Below are 6284 nucleotides of genomic sequence, written 5' to 3' on the forward strand. Positions count from 1 at the left end.
ATATCAATAAGGTGCTTGGTGAATTAAACAATGTAACCAAACAGATAGTGATACTAATGAAGCAATCAGCGAGTCTATGCAAGACATCAATGAAAACATAGCAGAACTTAAAAAAAAAAAAAGAGTTGCAAAATCTGAATGCCCAGTATAGAAAAGAATTTGAGTGTCTTAGTTACTTTGCTCATTGCTGAGATGAAATACCCGATACCCAAAGTTCAAGGAGGAAAGGTTTATTTGGCTCACAGTTATAGAGGCTTCAGTTCATCATTGGCTAGTCCCAGGGCAGGGTGACATGGCAGAGGGGCATCACAGAGTGGGTAGCAGAAGACAAGCAGCTGCAGCAGCAGCAGCAGCAGCAGCAGCAGAAACAAGTGACAAATGGCAAGCAACTATGCTCTTTCTGTCCCTTATATCCTAACCAGGATACCCACCCTTATAGTGGGTAGCACTCATACCTGTAATCCTAGCATCATAACATGAGTCAATCTCAGCATCACATCCTTGATCCTAGTATCACATACCCTAGATCCAGCCACCTCCAATTCACCACCCATGATTGCACTGGACATGAAAGATCAAATAACCTTCAATACAGCTATAGTGGGGAAACTCAATACCACACTATCACACATAGGTTACTCAACTAAACAAAAAATTCAACAAAGAAATATCAGAATTGACAAAACCTTTGAAAAATGGACTTAATAGATATATAGTGTTGCACCCAACAGAAACAGAATACACATTCATTTTTCACAGCATGTGGAAACCTCTTCAAAAATAAACTACATACTATTCAATAAGTCATGCTTAAATAAATGTAAAATAATCATTTTTTACCATGCATATTGTAAGATAACAGTGCAATGAAACTTGAAACCAATGGCAAAAGAAACCACAGAAATTATGCAACAGCAACTACACCATACTCTTGAATAATTAAACAACTCTTGAATAATCAGTGGGTTCTACAAGAAATCAAGGAAAAACAGGTCAATTCCTAGAATTAAATGAGAATTCAGTACAACAGAAAGTATGGGACACAATGTAAACAGTCCTCCTGAGAGAGAAGTCTATAGCTGTGAAAGGCCATATCACTGAAACAGAGTGAGCCTAAATAAAGCTAATGATGTACCTCAATGTCTTAGGAAAACAAGAAAATCCAAATCCAAAGCTAGAACAAGATAGGAATTATAAAGATCAGAGCAGAAACCAATGAAATAGAGACAAAATAACAAAATAAAAAAATCATCTAATGTGGATATCCTGGGAGGTAACTCTCCCCAGACTTTGTCCAGGCTGCATAGGGGAGTACAGGGCTCTGCTCCATGATGTACAGTCCCTTGTCACAACATTGCAGAAGAAGCTTGGCCTTGTGTCTGTGCCTGCATATTCCTATGACTGTTCAGAGTCCTCTGGGCAATGACTGAGAGGATAAACTATGCAGGAAACAATGAAAAAATTTCGATAAATCAAAGAGGCAGTCCTTTGAAAGAATAAACTAAATAGAAAAACCTTTAATTAATCTTACCAAAAAAGAAAAAAACGACATAAATCAATGCAATTAAAAATGAAAATGTTAAAATCACAATGAACATTCTGAATTTCAAATTATTAGCAACTACTTCCTAAACATAGACACTAAAAAATTGAAGAACTCAGAAGAAATGGAAATCTGAATGTTGAAACAACAACAACAACAACAACAAAAATATAAACAGCTAAAACTCCTGTACATAGTCATAAGAAAGGTCTTTCTGAACAGAACTCTAATGGCACAAGAATTAATACTGAGAAAGAACAAATGGGGTCATACCAGATTAAAAATATTCTGCACAGCAAAAGAAACAGCCAACAGAGTGAAGAGTCAACCTAAAAATTTTGCCAGCTATTCCTCAGACAGAGGACTAACATTTAAAACATATTTTATAAAACTTAAAAAAAATAGACTCTTCCAAATAAAAGACCTAGTAAAAAATGTGTAACTGAAATGAATATACAATTCTCAGAAGAAAAAATAGTCAATAAATATATGAAAAGGTGTTTAACATCATTGTCTATTAGAGAAATACAAATTAAAACAATCCTAATTTTCCATCTATATGCAGAAAGAATGGCTATCATCAAGAAATCAAATAATAAATGCTGGAGAGCTGGAGGGGAAAAAAGGAACCCTTCTATATTGTTGGTGGCAATGTAAACTAGTATATCAACTGTGGAAATATAGTGACAATTCCTCAAAAAAACTAAAAATAGAAATTTCATTGGATCAAACTATTCCCTCCTAAGTAACTTCCTGAAAAAATTAAAGTCATTATCATACTGTGATACATGCATACTCATTTTTATAACAGCACAACTTAAAATAGCTAAATTTTAGAAGCTGCCTGTATACCTACAACTGCTCCAAGTCTTTGGGGCAATGACTGAGGAGATAAACCATGCAGAAAACAATGAAAAAAAATCAATAAATCAAAGAGGCCTATCAAAAATTGAATGGATAAAAAAAATATGGTCTGCATAAGAACTTTACAAAAACATGGAAATTGAACAACACTCCTGAACAATCAATGGGTCACAGAGGAAATTAAAGAAGGAATTAGTCAGTTTTTACAAATAAATGATAATGCCAGTACAACATATAAAAATCTGTGGGACACAAGCGAAAGCAGTTCTACATGGAAAATTCATAGTAGTGAATGAACACACTAGGAAAACAGAGTAAGCTCAAATAAACAACCTAGTAATGAATCTTAGGCTCCTAGAAAAAGAAGAGCAAGAAAAACCCAAAGCTCATACAAAGGAGGAAATTATAAAGATTAGAGCAGAAATCAATGCAATGGAAACTAAGAGAACAAATCAAAACAAAACAAAATCAATGAACAGAAGAGTTTTTTTTTTCTTTTTTTGGTTTTTTGAGAAAGGGTCTCACTATGTAGTTGAGACTGCCCTGAAACTCACTATGTAGCTCAGGCTGGTCTTGAACTCACAGCGATCCTTCTGCCTCAGCCTCCCGAGTGCTGGGATTACAGGCATGTGCCACCAAAACGAGAGTTGTTTTTTTGAAAGAATAAATAAAATCTATAAAACCTTAGCCAACCTTGTCAAAAAAAAAAAAAAAAAAAAAAAGAAAGAAAAGAAAAGAAAAAGAAAAGGCTTAGATCCATGCATTTAATAATGAAAAAGGTGGAGTCACAGCAGATCTACCAGAAATCCAGAGGATCATCAATGCATACTTTGAGAACCTGTACTCTAATAAAATGGAAAACAGAAGAAATGCACAGATTTCTTGGTACTTATGAATTTCCAAAATTGAACAAAGAAGATAAAAAAATTCTAAACACCCCAATTACAATCAATGAAATTGAAAATGTAATTAAAAGTTTACCAGAAGAAAAGCCTGGGTCATGATGGACTCACTGCTGAACTTTACAAGAAATTTAGAGAAGAACTACTGCCACTACATGTTAAACTTTTCAATGAAATTGAAAGGGAAGCAATACTTCCAAATTCATTCCTGGAAGGAAGTATTACTTTGATTCCCAAAACTGGGAAAGACCCAACCAAAAAGGAACTACCAAAAGGCCAATCTCTTTAATAAACATAGATGTAAAAATCCTAAATAAGATACTGGCAAACAGAATACAGAGGGTCATCAAGAAGATCATACACCCTGACCAAGTTGGATTTATTCTAGGGATGCAAGGATGGCACAGCATACATATATCAATAAATGTAATACACTATATTAACAGAGTCAAGGACAAAAATCATATGATCATCTCTATAGATGCAGAAAAAGCATTTGACAAACTTCAACACCCATTCATGATGAAGACCCTGTACAAAAATGGAATAGATGGCCTTTATCTCAACTTGATACAGGCTACCTATGAAAAACCAACAGCCAGCATCATATTAAATGGCCAAAACTGTAAACCTTCATGTTAAAATCTGGAACAAGACAAGAATGCCCACTATCAACACTCCTCTTCAATACAGTTCTGGAAACATTAGCCACAGCATTTAGACAAGAGAAAGAAATTAAAGCAATAAAGATAGGAAAGGAAGAAGTTAAACTGTCATTATTTGCCGACAATATGAGAAGACCCCAAAAAGCTCTGCCAAAACACTTCTAGACTTAATTGAAACTTTCAGGGGAGTAGATGGATACAAGGCCAACACTCAAAAATCAATAGCCTTCTTGTACACAAATGACAGACTCACTGAAAGAGAAATTAGGGAAACAATTCCTTTCACAATAACATCCCCAAAAATGAAGTATCTAGTAAGAAGCAAAAGACCTGTACACTGAAAACTATAGCACTCTGAAAAAAGAGATCAAAGAGGATATAAGAAAATGGAAAGATATCACCTGCTCCTGGGTAGGAAGAATCAACATAGTGAAATGGCCATACTTCCAAAACTGCTGTACAGATTCAACACAATCTCTACTGAAATTCCAACACTATATTTCACAGAACTAGAGAAAAACATCCAAAAATTACTTTGGGACCATAAGAGACCTAGAAATACAAAAGCAATTCTAGGCAACAGGGACGTGGCAGGGGGTATCATAATCCCCAATGTGAAATGATACTACAAAGCCACTGTAATAAAAACAGCATGGTACTGGCAAAGAAAAAAAACCCAAGGATCAGTGAAATAGATTAGAAGATACAGAAACAACTCCAGACATACTCAGCTATTTCATCTTTGACAAAGGAGCCAACCATTCTCACTAGGGGAAAGATAGCCTCTTTAATAAATGGTGTTGGAAAACCTGGATTTCATCCTGCCAAAGATTAAAACTAGACCCTTATCTTTTACCATGCACTAAACTAAAATCCAAGTGGATTAAAGATCTAAATAATAAAAAAGAAACACTAAACAATGGAAGATAAGTTAGGCAGAACTCATGAAGACATTGGCATAGGAAGCATCCAAAAAAATGAAGTATCTAGGAATCAGTCTAACAAAAGAAGCAAAAGACCTCTACAGTGAAAACTACAGCACTCTGAAAAAAGAGATTGAAGAGAATATAAGAAAATGGAAAGATATCCCCTGCTCCTGGGTAGGAAGAATCAACATAGTGAAAATGGCCATACTACAAAAACTGCTATACAGAATCAATGCAATGCCAATTGAAATTCCAACACTATATTTCACAGAACTAGAGAAAAGAATCCAAAAATTCATTTGGAACTATAAGAGACCTAGATTAGCAAAAGCCATCCTAGGCAACAGATACATGGCAGGGGGTATAATAATTCACAGTTTGAAACTATACTACAAAGCCACTGTGACAAAAACAGCATGGTACTGGCAAAGAAACAGATCTGAGGATCAGTGGAACAGATTTGAAGACACAAAAACAACTCCAGACATACTCAGCTACCTCATCTTTGACAAAGGAGCTGATGATCCCCACTGGAGGAAAGATAGCCTCTTTAATAAATGGTGTTGGAAAAACTGGATCTCAACCTGCCACAGATTCAAACTAGACCCTTATCTGTCACCATGCACTAAATTAAAATCCAAGTGGATTAAAGATCTAAATATTAAAACAGAAACACTAAACTTGCTGGAAGATAGGTTACTCAGAGCTCTTGAAGAAATTGGCATGGGAAAAGACTTTATGAACAAATCCTCAGCAGCATGGGAATGAGCAGAAATAATCAACAACTGGGATCTCATTTTATTAAAAAGCTTCTGCACTGCAAAAGAAACCATCAACAGAATTAAGAGACAATCTACAATGTGGGAAAAAATTTTTACCAGCTGCTGCTCAGACAAAGGACTTTTATCAGAGTATACAAAGAATTCAAAACAACGATCCACTCAAATATAAAGACCTGATTCAAAAATGGGCATCTGGCTCTTCAGCTGCCTGCCTGCCTGAGATCATCCAGTGGGTGTGCAGCCTCCCAGACTGTGTGACATCAGACCCAGTAAGGACCCAAAGACCCCGGAGGGGGTCTCTTCAGCTGCTTGCCTGCCTGAGATCATCCGGCGGGTGCGCGACCTCCCGGACTGCACGACATCAGACCCAGTAAGAAAGGTAGCTGCGCGGGTGACCTTGAAACACCCCCACGACCTCCCCCCACCCCCGTTCTCAAACCTCCCGATTGGGCCAGTCCTTAGATCAACTCTGCAGAGGCATAGGTTCTCATGAAGGGTAGTTTTCTGAGCTCCCAACTTTGAACATCTTTAAAGAAAGGGCAGGGGAAACCTGTAATAGAACTGAGTGGAGTTCAACCCTGAGGGTAGGGAAACTCAAGTTA

General features: G+C 36.5%; 1 non-coding gene across 1 annotated transcript; it reads left to right on the plus strand.

Annotated features, from left to right (window-relative positions):
• The first annotated feature begins 1252 nt into the window (after positions 1-1252).
• Positions 1253-1456, plus strand: LOC117284660. The gene has a single exon (XR_004515753.1). It is a non-coding gene; the product is annotated as a small nucleolar RNA SNORA73 family (small nucleolar RNA).
• Positions 1457-6284: the final 4828 nt, after the last annotated feature.

The sequence above is a fragment of the Fukomys damarensis genome, unplaced genomic scaffold, assembly GCF_012274545.1.
Source record: "Fukomys damarensis isolate Sample0158 unplaced genomic scaffold, DMR_v1.0_HiC HiC_scaffold_38, whole genome shotgun sequence".
Taxonomy (NCBI): Eukaryota; Metazoa; Chordata; class Mammalia; order Rodentia; family Bathyergidae; genus Fukomys; species Fukomys damarensis.